Raw genomic sequence first — 17730 nt, forward strand, 5'->3', positions numbered from 1 at the left:
AGCCCCCCCACCTCAAAAAATTAGCCAGTCCAAAACGTCACTAGTGCCGAACATGAGAAACCCTAGTAAACTACACCATCCTGGGTGGCCTCCTGCTTTCTGAGTCCCAGCCCCAGCTCATTCTAATTACCAGCTGGCTCCAAAGGACCCCTGGCTGGGACCATTTGTTTCTTAGCTCCCAACCTGTCTCCACATGGAAGGTGTCATATAAAGACATCCTTCTCAATCTCTCCCCTCATGATCTTGACAGCTCTGGGGTCAAGTCCAAGGGGAAAAAAGATCCCCTCTCTGTTACCTACCTACACTTCTGTCACCCAATTCTGGGACAGAGGCTTCTTGCCTAGTCGATGACACAATGAATTACCCCACCCCCCCACTTCAGGAGCAGCCTCACTCCTCACACTTGACTGCAGCTCTACCCTTATATACAAGAGCAAACTGCATGAATGCACAACCGTCACACAGCAGCCATGTAACACCGATGCTCCACACATGGCCCAAAGCAGGTTATTCAGGTACAAGTAGAATCCAACATCCACGGATCTCGTGGCTGGTGTACAATGGCCTGGATATTATCATTCATTCAATGGGCTCAGGTGCCAGGCCTGTGCCAGGTGCTGGAGATAGCACACTGAACAAAATAGATATGGACTTTACCAATGAATCAATAAGTTGGCAATTATTGTATACCCCATGCCAGTCACAATGCTGTCTACTTTATGCAAATTATTTCCAATGATTATAACAATAATCTCACAGCCTAGATACTTTACCGTTGAGAAAACAGGATCAGGGAGGTTAGATAACTTTTCCACGGTCATGGTTTTCTTAAGTCATGGAAGCAAAGTTCAAATCGAAATGAGTTTGAAGCCATACCCCAGACTTCTCACCTCTCCTGGGATGTGTCAAGAGGCACAACCCTATATTCTCTGGTTAGCTCAACTTTTATATTTCTTCAGTAGCAGCAAGAGGGAGGGAAGCAAGAGTAGGAGAGAGAAGCTGATTCCTGACTCTCCCTGTTCCTCCAGCAGATGCTTTGGCTGATTTGTATTCAATAAGCATTTATTTTTGCTCCTGAGGTTGTGTATCCACATGGACCCACACTGGCCATATTGCTATTGGCAAGAGTTTCGGTGTTTTGCTGGAAGAGCAGGAACATAAGAAATTAAAATGCCTTTAAACTGTGAACAGGGCCCAACAGGAGAAGCCATTAAACTGTCAGACAAGAAAAGAAAAGGAAAAGAATACAGAATTAAATTAGTCAACAAATAAATGTGTTAAATCTAACCCAGAAGGAAGTTGTACAACTCTATCTTCACCAATATTATTTTAAAAAGGTTCCAAGTGGTCATCTCTGGCACAGAGGCATGGAGCCCAAAGGCTCTGTGACCTGGTCCAAATCCAGGTGGCACCATGGTGGGGAGATTAACCCTGGAACAGTCCTCCTATAATCTGGACACACCTGAGATGGAAACATTTCAACCCCAGAAAAAAATTAGCTTTCATGATATAGCAGCAAATCAAAGCCACAGAATGAACTGCTGAATATCTGCATTAGGGATCAGTTTTGTAACTCCTCTAGGTGTTATTTAACACAATGTTTAAGAGAATATGGCAGATTAGAAAATCTGATGAATTAGCCTAATGACTTCAGTTTGAAATGTGTAATTGGTTTTTGACTGTGTAATTTTGAAAAGCATAAGAAAACTTTAATAGTTAACCAGTGTTGAAATATTTGGGAGAACAAAAGGGTAACTATATTTGCAGGTTGAATTTGTTGAATGTACGAGAATCATTCAGGTACTTAGAAAAGTTTCACTGTGTTAGGTCATAAGTTTGCCTTGTCAAGCAATTTGAAGCACTTGGGAAAAATAAACATATGTATAAACGCAGTTTAAAATGTTGAAGGCGTTTAATTAAGTTTGTAAGTGGGACCAATGTCTTGGAGAATTTAATCTGTTCAAGTTGAGTTAATCTAACATTAATCTGAGAAGAATTTGTAGGTGATCATTCTTGTTTTATTAGGTTTATAAAAGTCCAACAGGATTTCTAAATTAAACACGATGGCTTAAGAAAACTAAGTTTTAATATTTGTAACTATAATGCATTGTTATTAATTTCAAATACCAAAAAACTAGAAATAATCTTTTCTAGACAAAAAGACTCCTCCTTGCACATTAAAAAACTCAGAACTTGATACAAAGAGTGCTTCCCAAACTTTTTCATGGACCCTGGAAGGGTGGGTGGGTGATAGCTGAAGTGACCCACTGTAAATAAACATTTGCTTTGACATCTCCTATGTTATCTTCAACACTAAATTTTGGACCACATTCCACTCTACATCTTTTTAATATGAAAATATTCCTCAACAAAACCTTCCAATAAGATTCACATTCCAAGAAGATACCATGCTGTCCTACAGTTTCATACACTTCCTGTTATCTTTCTAGGCCTCTCCAGGGTACAAAAAGCCTTGTTGGAGAAGCAAAAGCTTAGTACTCCCCATCGCCACCAGGCACCCCTCTAAGCCATCCCAGGGTTTCTATTATGAGAGGCAGCTGTCCCTTTTGGATACCCCCTTAGGTCTTAGATCTCAAGGCACAGAGGGTGTTGATAACGAACAAGACCCTCCCCCTTAGCCACTGTCCTAGAGCCCTTCAAATGAGTTCCCTGGCCTGGACTGGAAACCACATATGCTGGTTATTAAGGTCTTGTCTCTCAGTTCCAAATCTACCCTATAGAGTTGTAGACTCCACAAACAATTTTTTTCTTGTGCCTGCTTACTCCCAGTGGTAGTTTGGAGCTGTATGTACCCCCCAAAAAATGTGTTTTTAAGCTCAAACCATTTCTGTGAGTATGACCCATTGAAAGTAGGACTGTTTGATGAAGTTACTTCAGTTAAGGTATGGTCCACCTCAATCAGAATGGGTCTTAATCCTATTACTGAAGTCCTTTATAGAAAATTACATTCAGGCAGAGAAAGAGAAAGTCACAGGGAACCAGAAACTGAAATTCAATGGAACCCGAAAGAGAATGGAGAGGCCCAGAGAGGCCCCCATGTGTTGCCACGTGACAGAAGAGCTAAGGACCAAAGGTCACTGACAGCCAGCCCCAGAACACCACCAGTGTTTGGGAAGAAAGGATTGCCTTGGTGACTCCTTGATTTGGGTTTTCTCCCAGCCTCAAAACCATGAGCTAATAAATTCCCACTTTTAAACTAACCCATTGCATGGTATGTGCTTGAGCAGCCCAGAAAAACTAAAACTTGAGCAGCCCAGAAAAACACCCCTATTGGGTTCTGCCAATAGGGAATCCTAGAGCCGTGGGAAGCCTGGAGAAAGCAGGGACTTGCTCCTACCAGCCTGTGACTGTCCTGTCAGCATCACCTCGCAGTGGCCATATGTGCCAACAGCACCAACCTTCCAGATTCTGGTTTCTATTGACAGGCTCAGAACCAGCCACAGTGCAGCCCTCTGTGGCACCAGCACCACTTAGAGAACGTTCTGTCAGATCTGCATCCCAGCTCCAAGAGGCCCATCCTCTGAATTTCTAGGTTCTTATAATCCAAGTCTTTCCTTTTATACCTCCAACCCCAAGAACTGGTAGCTCTGTCCAGTAGTTATCGTCTCTGGTTACACCAGTGATTCCTCTTGGTTCCTCCAGCCCTCCAAAGTCTATTCCCTGTATGAAATCCCCTCTGTTGTAATCTCCGGTTTCTATTTTCCTGGTTGGGCCTGACTGAAACATTAGATATTATCCCCATTGCCCCTATCACCACCTTAGTAACAGGGTCTTGACCCAGCCTGACAGGGTGGGAGAGGAGTCCCAGGCTCAGGGTACATGTTGAATCTGTGGTCAGTGGGGTACCATAGACTGCCGGCAGCAGGCAAGCCCCAGTAGGTGGCCTGGTCCTCTGTCATTTGTCTCAACATCAGGGGAAATGCTTCCTATATATCTTCAAGAGGTACAAGAAATTTTTCATTCAGAACCTACAAATTCTATTTGAATCCTGGAAGTTGTGTTGTAATAATGTTTCAATTCTTCATACTATATATATATATATTTTTTTTTTTTTTTTTTTGAGATACCAGGGCCAGGGGTTGAACCCGGGACCACCTAAGTTTGGAAACTGGCACTCAACCACTGAGCCACATCAGCTCCCCTGAGGTCATTTGTTTGCTTGTTACCTGTTTTGTGTTACTTGTTTTGTTTTGTTTTTAGGAGTTCTAGGAGCCGAACCTAGGACCTCCCATGTGGGAAGCAAGTGCTCAACTGCTTGAGCAATATCCAGTCCCCATACCATATTTTTAAGGTGGAAATATCATCTTTATTTTACCAGAGAGAATTTAAAGGGAAGTGACTTATCCTGTCAAGCTCTCACCTAGACCAACTAGTGGCAAAACCAAGTCTCTATATTTCTTCTCTTTTCTGCCTCCAGGATGTAAGTGCCTAATGCCATGGTTTTTGTATCAGTATTCTACCACTGCACAACAAATTACCATAAATTGGAAAAACAACGTGCATTCTTTTGTTCACAATTCTATATAGGTCAAAAGTCTGGTGGAGCATGGCTGGGCTCTCCCCTAAGGGTGTCACATGTTTGAAATTGAGACTGAGCTCTCTTCTGGAGAATGTAAAGGAAAATTTACTTCCAAGCTCACTCTTATTGACAGAATTCAATTCCTGGTGGTGTTAGAACTAAACCCTGTTTCCTTGCTGAGTGTTAGCCAGGGCCATTCTTGGTAGCTAAAGGCTTCCTGCATGCCTTGCCACATGCACCCCGCCCCCCACCTTCATGTCTTAACAGCCCACTGCATCTTTCTTATGCTTCAAATCTCTCTGACTTTTCTTTCTGCCACCAGCCAGAGAAAGTTCTCCAATTTTAAAGAGTTCATGTGACTAGGTCACACCCACCTGGGTAATCTCTCTATTTAACATAATCTAATCATGGGAGTAAAAGCCACCAAAACCACAGTTCTGGGATTATGCAGGGCATTACACCAGGAGAGGGAAATTTGGGGGGGCCGTCTTAGGATTCTGCATACCACAGGATTTTTTTTTCTCACAGTGTTATTTGCAGATTTGTGTGTCAGAACAAGCTAAGATGCTCATTAAAATGAAGATCCTTTAGTCACACCAATGACCTCTGAATCCATCTCTGGGGGAATTGGGTCTAGGACGGGGTTCTTAACCAGGGGTCCAAGGACCCCCAAGTGGTTTGTAGAAAAGATCTGAAAGGGTCCTTGGGCTTGAATTGAAAAAATCAAATTATTAGCTTTATTTTCTCCGACCTCTAACTGAAATCTAGGATTTCCTTCACTTATGAATATATGCAATAAATAAACTACAGCAGTATTCATTTCACTTGACTGGCAAAGGGGTCCATGGAACAAAAAAAGTCAAGAACCCCTAGTCTAGGAATTATACTTTATGCAAACTTCTCAGGTGATGTTAATTGTATTTGTCAGCCAAAGGGGTCCTGATACAAAACACCAGAAGCCTGTTGGCTTTTATAAAGGGTATTTATTTGGGGTAGGAGCTTACAGATACCAGGCCATAAAGCACAGGTTACTTCCCTCACCAAAGTTTATTTTTACATGTTGGAGCAAGATGGCTGCCGATGTCTGCCAGTGTTCAGGCTTCCTGGGTTCCTCTCTTCCCAGGGTTCACTTCTTTCTGGGCTCAAGGTTCCTCTCTTCCCGGGGCTTGCTTCTTTTTCCTCTGTGTGCATACTTCCTGGGTCTCCAGCTTAAGACTTCAGCATCAAACTCCAACATCAAAAACCCCCAGCATCAAAAAGCTCCAACTCTGTCCTTTTTCCATGTCTTTTATCTTTGAGTCCCCAAGGGGTGGGACTCAACACCCTACTGACCCAAAAGAGTATTTATTTGGGGTAGAAGCTTACAGTTATAAGACCCTTAATAGTCCAACTCAAGGTGCCATAAGAGGTACTTTCTCACCCAAAGTCTGTTGCCACATGTTGATGCACGATGGCAGACAATGTCTGCAAAGGTTCAGGCTTCCTTTTCCTTCTTAAGGTTCTATGGTCCAGCTTCTTCCAAACTCACCTGTAGGCTGGCATAGGGCTCATTTCTTTCCAGGCTCAGCTGCTCTGGTCTCTTCACAAGGTCAGTTATAGTTAATCGGGTTCATTTCTCTTCTCAGGGCCTCTGCTGTGTCTAATGAGCCATCTCTCTTTTCTCACATATATTTTTGTATTTCATTCTCTGTGTGAGAGTCTGTTTTATCAGCCCATTAAGGGGGCTGAGACTCAATGCTCAGTTGCACTCTAATGGCATGGTTGAATCAAAGCCCTAAGTATAACATAATCAGAAGTCTCAATTTAATCTAATATAATCAAAGGGTTACCATGCCCATATGAACACATCAGTTTACAAACATAATCTATATCTCTTTTGGGAATTCATAAATATCAAATTGCCACAGTCCTTAATGCTGTTTGTGTTTGTTTGTTTCTTATCCATTTGTTCCATTAGAATGTAACCTTCTGGAAGGCAGGGACTGTTTTTTGAGGTTGTAATTGTTCACCACTGTATCCCTGGCCTAAAGAAGATGCCAATAAGTATTTATGCAATAAATTAATAGATGAAGGCTCAAAACTCCCACTGATACCAGAAAACACCACAAGACACTCAGCTACAAACCAAGTTTGCAAAGTGCACTTTGTTTTTTCTCCCCAGAATTAGGGATATAAATCCCTAATTTCCATAATTACCATTAGTGCTATGAAATCTCAAAATTGGTTTCATATTAGAATTTTCTTGTGGAAACTTTCATTAAAAATCTAGGATTTTAGATTACTTTTAGAAAATGTCAGAGAAAGGAAGAAACTTTGTCTCTGAGTCATGTTGGATCCTAGTATCCAACCGTCATATCTTTTCCTTTATATAACAGCTGTGCTCCAGCAAATTGAGTAATGATATTAATATACAAAGAGCAAATCTCAATGGCTAGCAAAATGAGTGGTATCTTTCATGAGAGAGGAGAGGGTATAAATTCTTGATAGATTCAATTAAAAACTCTTAAGGAGGCACATGAGCTTCCATCTACGTAATTTTATAAGTTCTAAAGTAGGTTCAGTGGGTTATTTTAAATGGAAAAGTATCTGTATAACTTGCCAAATGATTCTGAAAAATGAAAAACCCTTAAATAATTTTTACTGATAGCTTCCTTTTTGGAAACATACTAAATTTAACTGCAGTTATTAGTGAGGAATGAGACACATTCCCCACATGATTCAGGAAAGGGCAATTTTGTGATACAAATGCAATTTTGGAATGGCTATTATTAAGGAAGAAAAAAAAATGTTCTCTGGGTAGTTAGAATGATTCAGACTCCAGAAGTATCACATGATTTATAAGTAGTGATTTGCCAACCTTGGCTCTCTCAGAGGGGGGAAAAACATCCTTAAGAATTTATATACACGTAAAGACTAATGCCAAAAAGTGCATGCCATCACTGTCATTTAAAAGCAAAATGTGAGATGATGTTTTAAAAAAAAGACTTCCATTCATTGACACGGGCAGACATATGATATGCAGAAAACAAAATGCTCCTCCCTGCATTTGAAGACCGATAATTTCAAGCCTATCCGTGGTGTTATTAAGCATCCACTGTGCACACAGCATCTTCCTTAGCTATTATGGCAAGGTACAAAGTCATAAATAACAGAAATACAATCTTTGTTTTGCATGACCTAGTTACTCCTGCCTAGGAGCCAAAATCAGATTGAGGCCTATTAAAATTTATTAGAACCAATAGCTGAGGAAGAAATTGAAAACATTTCCAGAGACTTGCCTCTTTAAATGGGCTTTGGCACCAAGCAGTCGTACTGCCTATATTCTCACAATTTCAAGGAGCAATGAATTCACCAATGCAATATAAGTTGTTCCAGAACATAAAAGAGAACAATCCAATTTTATTTTAAGAAGCTAAGATGACTGACAGCAAACCTTGATATGACTAGCATACACATGCAAAAAGGAAAAAAAGAAAAATATAAAAAGCATTTCCTCTGGAAAGCCTTTTGACATTACTTAGCCAAAATAAGTAAGCAAATGTCCTATGACTCAAATTCCACTACTGAGGAAATATCCTGGGGACATTCCCACACAGGTGCATGAGGGGAATGTACATGCTGGTGCCCCCAGCACGGTGGTGGCAGGAAGCTGGGGACCTCGATGGGCATCACTGGCAAGTGAGTAGGGAGATGTGATGTGAGCACAGCACAGAGTATTTCACAGCAGGTAGAAGCAATGAATTGGACATCCTTATAAAGGCATGAATAGATCTTAAAAACATGGTGCTTAGTGAAAAAATATTTATAAATACAGTCTCACTTAAATGAAAAACACATTAAACAAAGCAACAACATACATATTTCAGAAACACATTTAAACAGAAATAAATATACACTTAAAAGGGTTGCCTATTGAGAACAATGGGAACGGAATATAGGATAAAGAGAATGAATAAACACAGGGACACATTCTGATCTCTGTGGACCATCAGACCTTTTATCCTCAAGGGTCCCTTTCTTCAAAATAAATAAATAAAATTTATATTTTATAAATGTGTTGGTGTCACACTTTGAAATTATTTCATGAATCCCAAAAGGAGAACAATTATGTTTTTTAACTAATCTATTCCTGTGAGTGTGATACCTTTTGGTTGCATTAAATTTGGTTGAGAATCTTTTGATTAGATTACTTGATAAGATTGCTTTAGGGCTTTTGATTGGACGACATCAGGGAGGAGAGGCTCAAGTTGAGTCTCCACCTTCTTGCTGGGTTTGATACAAATGAGACACACAGAGAGATAGACACAGGAAAAGGAAGTCACCATATTAATCCTGCCATTTGAGAGAAGACAAGAGGATTGATTGCTTAAGCACAAAGCTGTCAAGAGGTTGGGCCCACAGAGCAGCTCAAGAGGAGAGCTGAGACCTCTACAGAAATCAGCAGCCATTTTGCTTTGCTACATGCCCAGACAACAGAATCAACAGTAGCTGACTTCAGTGAGAAAGCACTTTGAATGGTGCCTCAGCATGGACTTTTCATGGCCTTGAAACTGTAAGCTATTACCCCAAATAAATCCCCTTTACAAAAGCCAACCCATTTCTGGTAGTTTGCTTTGGCAGCCCTTTGGCAAACTAAAACAGTATAAGGATGACTATATCAATGTTATGAGTATTAAAACATTTTCTTTAACCTAAAAGTTTATTTTTCTTCTGACTTACAATAAATTAGAACATTTTAGTGGCACTGGCTGTGCTTATTGTGCCTAATGAATAAGTTGGCCCTGAATAAATGAATAAATGAATAACTGAGTAAGATAGCGGCCTAGCAGGGACCAGCTGTGATTATGTACCACTAACTGAGGAGTGTGATTCACTCAATCCTCTGTATCTGGAATCCAAAATCCTTTCCCCCAAAATTTGAAAAGCATTTCCTTAGGTGTGCCAGAAAATGAATTCCCTGGGATACGACCAAAGTTTAAAGAAAAAAGGAAGTTCCCTAATTCCCCCAAAAAGTGCTCCATTTGGAAAATGCTGAATTAATAATGTTAAAGAGGTTTTCTTAATGTATGAACTATCAGAACCTTTAATAGATCCTGTAATAGAAACTGCTAATCCCAGGGGGCTGGGCAGGAGTTGGCATGTGAGGTTTGCCATAGCTATTAGACAATGGAATCTTTCCATTGTGGAAGATCTCAGAGCCCCAGAGAAAAGTAGAGCACCCCCTGGGCAACTGTCACAAACCCGTGTCTCTTATGAATCTCAATGTGCACCACCGAGTTTGCAAAGCCCCAATCTCTCACAGTGGCCTTCTGAGCTGCCACCTGGGGATAAGGAGGAGCTGGAAACCAAGCAACATGCTAGAGGTGAGCAGCAGGTTTGCATGTTCTCCTTAAGGAAGTGAGCTCAGGTAGAAACAGCGATGAAAAGGGACACGTCTAAGAAGGGGTCCATAAAGTAAAAGAGTAAGCAAAGATAGTATTATGTGGTAAAAAATGACAAATCCTCATCTATAAGCAGAAGCTTCTCACCTTAATTCTGCTCTGTCTCCCCAGCCGTCTAGGTCTGGCAGCCCTGAGCCCACAGGGATTACTCATGGACAGGAGAAACCAGAGGCCTGCAGGTGGCTGCCCCCTAGTTCAGGTGGGGACATAGATGTGATTACTTTGGTTATCACAACATTGGTTATCGATTTGTTTATTGTGTTCAACTCAAATGCAGGCAATTTCACATTGGCATTGCTAACAGTGCTCTTTCAGAATGAGCGGATGTTTCTGCTGATTTTGAGTGGCTGTTAATTTTCTCATATCTGGGCAGAGCTGACTGAATGGACAATGACAGGTAATGTTGGGATACGGACCATCGAACCATACATGTGTTACCAGATAGAGTCATGAAAGACAGTATTGAAGGGATGGTTAGATCCAGTGGTTGGGGGGGGGGGGGTGCAGATGGGGCAGATATCTCCATTTGAAAGAAGTTGTCTAGGGGGTTCTGATGTTCAATCAGGCTTTGCAAGCAACTATCTGAAAGATCTTCCCTGAGTGCGTTGCAAACTGAGGGTTGTCTGGGAAGGTTCTGGAGATATGTCCTGACTGCTGAAAGGCTCCTATTTGGAAGGAAACAGATAACCAAGGAAATGTTATTCTTAGAAAGATGTTTAGAGTTTGTCAGAAGTTCTCATTTTAGCAGTTATAAAAAATTCACAGCTAACCTCATTCTAACAGTAAAAGACTGAAAGCTTTCCCTTAAGATTGGAAACAAGACAAGGATGGCCAATTTCACCACTGCTATTCAAATTTATACTGGAAGTTCTAGCCAGAGCAATTAGGCAGGAAAAGGAAATGTGGCATTCGACTTGGAAAGAAAGAGTAAAACTATTTCTATTCATAGATGACAGGATCCTATATATAAAATATCCCAAAGAATCTATAAGAAAGTTACCAGAGTTAATAAAATAATTCAGTGAAGTTCAAGAGACAAAAATCAGTGGTATTTCTACATACCAGTAATAAACAATCTGAAAAGGAAATTGAGAAAACAATTCCATTTCCAAGAACATTAAAAAGAATGAAATACCTAGCAATAAATGTAACTAAAGAGGTAAAACACTTGTACACTGAAAATTGTAAAACACTTGTACACTGAAAATTATAAAACACTGCTGAAAGAAATTAAAGGAAACCTATATAAATAGAAAGATATCACATGTTCATAGATTGGAAGACTTAATATTGTCAAAATGTCAATACTACGCAAAGCCATCTAACAGATTCAATGCAATAACTCAAAAAAATTTTTTTGCAGAAAGGGGAAAGCTAATCCTTAAATTCATACGGAATTGCAAGGGTCTGCAATTAGCCACAGTCTTGAAAAAGAAAAAAGTTGTTGGAGGACTCTGTTCCTGATCTCAGAACTTGCTACAAAGCTACAGTGGGAAGCAGATGTGGCTCAAGCAATTGGGCTCCCACCTACCACATGTGAGGTCCCTAGTTCAGTTCCCGGTGCCTCCTAAAGAAAATGGCAAGCTGACACAAGATGATGCAACAAGAGACATGAGGAAAACATGAGAGACACAAAAAAGCAGGGATTGGAGGTGGCTCAAGTGATTAAGCACCTGTCTCCCACATCAGAGGTCCTGGGTTCGGTTCTAGTTTCCTACTGAGGAAACAAGGAAGATGAACAGACATAGCAAGTGTAAACAACAAGGGGATGGGGAGAAATAAATTAATTAAATTTTTTAAAAAAAGAATTCAATGTCAAAAGCATCGCTGTAAATTGTATATAATGGTCTTCCATCCAAGGGCCATAGGGTACAATTCTAAAATAGATAAGTGGACATTTTCAGTTCTGTTCCTATATTTGAAAAATGGGACAATTTTATACTTACAAAAACCAACTTAACTCCAAGCTATAAAAATGAAACAATCCTTTCAAAATGTATCTCCCTAAACCTCTCATGCTACTGAGACACTAAAATAATCAAATGAGATTGTCAGTACTTGATCGATTATCTCTGCTCAAAATACTTCTTTCAAAGTGCATTCAGGCCTGTTGCTCATAACAGAGCCATAAATCACATAACCACACAAAAGGCTGGCAAGGTGTAATTATTTTAGGTACTAAAAGTGAGATACAACCCAGCAATTAGAATTGGGAAGCTATTTTTGTACAATGTCCACCCTCAATGTAAAGGATCAGGGTGATATACTCAGGATGGAGCCATCTGTGTAGAAGAAGCAGGGGTAGATAAATCAGATTCCAAAGAAAATGCTCCTACTGCATGAAGTCAAGGAAGACTTGATGTTCAAAGCCAGCCCTGGTGTGGAACAGAGCCCCACAGGGACAAACATACTGTTTTAGTTTGCTAAAGACTACCAAGGCAGTATACCAGATGGGTCGGCTTTCACAGTGGGAATTTATTAGGTTAAAAACTTACAGTTCTAAACCTGTGAAAATGTCCAAATCAAGGTGTCATCTGAGATACTGGCTCACCAAAAACCAGCTGCTGGCGATCCTGGACTCCTGCCACATGGTTCTGCCAATCTCTGCCTTCTCCAGGCTCAGCTGGGGGTGATCAGGCACAGGGCAGGGTCCCCTCATCTCTCCCCTCTCCTCCAGGCCTCGTTGCTTCAGGTTTAGGCTGCCTTGTCTGTGATTTTTCTCTTTCCTAGCTTCACCAAGATCTGGAGGCTTCTCTCCATCACTGCAGCTTTTTAGTCCTCTGTTTACAGACTCCCAGTAAGAGGAGTAAGATCCACCCTGGGTCCTACCATCTGATCAAAGTCCTTAACTGAAGCAACCTAACCAAAAGTGGTCGAATCAAACTGTCCCTTAACTAATCAAAAGATTCCATCTACAATGGGATTTCAGGCATAGGAATAGGTTTGCTTTAAGAACAGGATTTTCAGGGACCCATAAAAGATTCAAACCAGCACACATACCATGCCCAGCAACTTGTTGAATGACCCAGGACAGATCAATTAACCTCTTTAGAATTCAGTTTTGTCAATGGCAAAAGGTGGAGTTGGACTAAATACTCCCTAAGTTGCTTTCTAACTCCAAATTTCTCTTTATAACTGATGCAGAATTTATTCAATACTCGGGGGTCAGGGAAATCAACACAGAAGTTATCGGCTTGGCTTGTGGGTCCACTACTTGGTGTTGATCAGTGCCTGTTAGACATATGGATGCCCAGCCTTTGTTCTGAAGATTCTAGTTTTGTAGATGTGAAGTGGACACTAGACAATGGTATATTTCCCAGGTTTCCAAGGTGATTCTGGTGTGCTCTGAAATTCGAAAAATGTTCATTCTTCTAAAGTCATCAGGGATGACATCCATTGTTATCGAAAGGGACTGAAAAGAAGAGCAACATTTATTGAATAGTTGCTATAAGCCAATACTTTACATGCTTTATCTCATTTAATCCTTACGAAAGTCTTTGGCTCCAAAAGAAAAGAAATCTTCCCTTAAGAGAAGCAGTAATCAATTCCAGTTGAAAGTGAGGCAATAAAGAATTCTAGATAATCCCTCTAAATTAATTTCTCCCATTGACTCTTGGCCAGTTAAATAAATAACTAAGCTAATTACATGCATTTCTTTGTATATTTTCTTTCTTCTTGGGTGGTACTTTTTAAAAATATGAGTTAAACTAAAATTGATGTCCTGTTATTCCAGTATTATGCAAATGATCATATTTTGAATTGGGACAACCATTAAAGCAGAGAGGTAAAAAATGAGTAGAAACATATTTCATAAATTAAAAATAGTTGCATAACTATAATATACAGGCTTTATATGTAAGCTAATCAAAACCAAAAAAAGTTAACAAAAGAATTAAGGCTCTCCTTGGGTAAATAACACTTATTAAGGCATAATTTAATGCTACATTTCATTCTGAATAGGCCAATCAACAATGCAGACACAGATTTATTCATCTACAATAGAAAATTAAGAGCTGTTACACCTCACACCTACACACAAACTCTCTGTTACATGATGTTTGCATTTCCCCCTCCCCTTACATGCATGGAAAGAAAGGGAAGATTAATAAAATGTTTAAAATTCCAGGTTGCTAGGGAACATTATCCATTTATTCTGAAGTACAAATCTCCCTTCTTGCTTGTGCTCAGAGAAACTATCATTACTAAGAAATCTTTACAAACACATTCAAATTGCACTGCTCTAACAAGGTTCCAGATTCTTGATTCTTCCTAACAGGGACAATGTACTGAAAAACATTTCTCTGAGTTCACTTTTGGCAAAACATTTATATCCCACTGGTAGGTCAACTACCAGAGAAGGGAAATTTATAGATATTTTGAAACTTCAGAGTGAAAATAGAACTTGACCCTTAGAGGGATAGGGTGAAGTGAATGGAAATATATCCAATATTTATTTATAGTATACTTTCGTATCTAAAGTCATTCTGTTCAGGAACACAAAAAGTGAATTGTGATAGATGTGCAAGATAAACACATATTGGATGTATATGGGGACCATGTGTTTGAAATAAAATTATTTTGCTAAAAAAGTGGATGATCATTAGCTTAGATTTCTTACCAAATTAAAATATGTGATGTCTTATAATTTAAAGTATAATTGCTTAATTACAAATACATTAGCTGGGTGTTCTTTTCAATGATCAAAAATGTTCCTATGTGTGAAGTTATATATTGTCAAACATAAAGAAATCCAGCATTTTTAGCTTTTGCTAAAAGCAGGCAAAATTCTGCAGAGGAAGAGAGGTGAGAGAAGCATTTTAGGGGACTTACAGTAGATATGACTTCATTTAATCAATTAATTTGAGAAGGCCAGAATCCTTTAGAGGTGAAATTATTGACCCATTTTACATATGCAGGACCTGCAGCTTAGAGAAGACCAGTGGGCTGGCCAGTGATGAAGTTGGGGTGGAACCCAAACTAATGGACTCCATAGACTGTGCTCCAGCTCTTATATCACGCCGAAATGGGATGACTATGGAAGGCCATCAGCTGACAGGGGTCTGCAGAGAGAATGTGTTTTATCCACACCCAAGCACATGATCTGGATTAGTGAAATACCGTAATCAATCAACCAGCACAGCTGAGCTCCTGCCATGTGATTCTATTTCTGGACTCTAATACAAAGGCTCTGGAATGCAGGACAGTTTATCCACCTGAAGACAGTCAGTTCCTTAGCCAAACAGCTTGGTGTCGTGTGCCTGAGGTAGCCCTGCAGAATCAGAGAGAAAAACCCTCACAAGTCCAACTGTTTCCAGCTGTTGCATTCAAAAAGTATCAGGACTAGAGCAAGCACAGTAATGTGAACTCAGGAAAGAGATTCTGATCTTCCGTCGACCTTTTGAAAGTGGGACCTCCTCTCTGATCACAGTGGGGGGTCCATGACACAGACTTGGCAAATAATAGTACCCTTTTCCCTGGATATAGCGAGAGGTCCAGGAGTGGGCAATAACGCAAACAGAGCCAAACAGACCTTTCCTGAGTCAGACATATGGATAATGGGAGAGTGAGGGTCTAAGTTGGGAGGATATAACACTCAGGCTGCCAGCAGTCATCTTCCCTACCATGACCCTTTGACATATACTTTTACAGAATGTCTGCTGACTTTTCACATATGTTTACATCAGGGTTTCACAACAGGGTTGCTCTTGACATTTTGGACCAGATCATCGTTGGAGTGAGTGGGGACTGGTGTATGCTTTGCAGAATGTTTAGCAGCATCTCTGGCCTCCATCCACTAGATGCCAGTAGCATCTCCGCATACTTATAACAACCAAAATTATCTCCAGGTATTTTCCAATCTCCCTGGTAGGGCAAAATCACCCCAAAATGAGGGCCAGAACACCAATTTTGAACATTGGGTCTTTGGAAGACACATTTGTCTTCTACTATCGTCCTCAAAACACTTGCTGCAGGCAAGTGGACTTGGCCCAATGGTTAGGGCGTCCGCCTACCACATGGGAGGTCCAAGGTTCAAACCCAGGACCTCCTTGACCCATATGGAGCGGGACCACACACAGTGCTGATGTGCACTAGGAGTGCCCTGACACACAGGGGTGTCCCACATGCAAGGAGTGCCATGCCACGCAGGGGTGTCCCCCATGAAGGGGAGCCCCACACACAAGGGGTGTGCCCCGTAAGGAGAGCCGCCCAGCGCAAAAGAAAGTGCAGCCTGCCCAAGAATGGCTCCGCACACACGGAGAGCTGAACAGCAAAATGAACACATGGAGAGCTGAACAGCAAGATGACGCAACAAAAAGAAACAGATTCCAGGTGCCGCTGATAAGGATAGAAGGGGTCACAGAAGAACACACAGCGAATGGACTCAGAGGCCGGGCAGACAAACTGGGGGAGGGAGGGGGAAGAGAGAGAAATAAATTAAAAATAAATAAATCTTTAAAAAAAAAATTAAAAGATGTTCTCAATCTCCAAAAAAAAAACAAGAAATGCTGCAGAGCAGATGTAGTTCAGGTTGAGTACCTGCTTTGCATGTACAAGGTCCCAGGCTCAATCACCTATACCTCCAAAAAGAAAAGCACATTTTAGTTCACAATCTGCATATCTTTAGACTCATGAGTAACTGAGAATATTTCTCTAGCAACTACTGGGTTTGGGTCATGACTTCAGCGAAGTTTCTGTAACTCATATTGACACACATCTTTCTGAACCTTCAATCCCACATCTCTCTGATTGGCCTAGTTCATATTTCACAATTGCCTTGGTCACAATCAATAACTGTAGCCTATAACAGAAACTTCAAACAAGGTCTGATTCCAGAGCCCTTTTTTTTTTTCTAAAACTGCCTGTGCCCGCCCCCCAGATTTAGTCCTGCACAGTCCAGCATCGAACCCAGCTCTCACTATGAGCTCATTCTCTATTTAGTTAGCCAGATTTAACAAATAAAAATGCAGGCTGCTCAGTTAAATTTGGATTTCAGATAAACAATGAGTAATCTTTTAGTATAAGTATGTCTCAAATATTGCTAAACATTCTACAATGCAAAACATCCCCACCTACCCAAAAAAGAATTATCCAGTTAAATATTACATGGGATGTACCTGTATTTTTTCTGGCAGCCCTATATTTCTATCCACTCTGCCTTGAAACCTGCAAACCTGTGTAGTTTTCACTAGTATCTCCTTACCTGCTGCTTACAACCTCAAAGACAGTCCCCTGTCTGGAGTTGTCCCTGGGGTTCCCGGATGGCCCCCGTGCTTTACAGAGTCTGGGTTACTCCGGTTTCAGTCAGGTCCAACCAGGAAACCAGAAACCAAATGGAATTTTTAATGCAGGGAATTCGTTATACAAATGAGGGAGGAGGCTGAAAAGCCAAACAAAAGACAATGAAACGACTCACAGATTAGCTCCAGCCTAGTTACCCTCCCCTGCAGGCTGGAGAGACCAACGAAGTGGTACTGGAGTTCAGAGCTGAGGGTCAGCTGGCAGACACCGGAACCGAAACCAGCTTGATCAGGCAGAAGCAGGAGACAAGAGGATGGATAGTCCCTGTCTCCACCTGAGGAGAAAAAGAAGGGGAGAGATATCCTGGCTTATGCTACCAACCAATTCCCCATTGCCTCCTACTCCCCAAACCCAGCCAGAAACCGACCAAGGAACCCCAGGCGCGGCAGGCCAGTCCCAGCAGTTTGAGTTCACTGGCCCTGATTCTCAAGATCCCTCTTCCTCTTTTTA

The 17730-nt window shown here is 40.9% G+C and overlaps 1 long non-coding RNA gene across 1 annotated transcript; it reads right to left on the minus strand.

Annotated features, from left to right (window-relative positions):
* Positions 1–5506: 5506 nt before the first annotated feature.
* LOC131278734 (uncharacterized) lies at positions 5507–16554 on the minus strand. The gene is made up of 2 exons (XR_009186151.2): positions 16519–16554; positions 5507–13393 (listed from the first exon to the last, which is right to left on the minus strand). It is a non-coding gene; the product is annotated as an uncharacterized lncRNA (long non-coding RNA).
* Positions 16555–17730: the final 1176 nt, after the last annotated feature.

Source organism: Dasypus novemcinctus, chromosome 1 (assembly GCF_030445035.2).
Source record: "Dasypus novemcinctus isolate mDasNov1 chromosome 1, mDasNov1.1.hap2, whole genome shotgun sequence".
NCBI classification, from domain to species: Eukaryota; Metazoa; Chordata; class Mammalia; order Cingulata; family Dasypodidae; genus Dasypus; species Dasypus novemcinctus.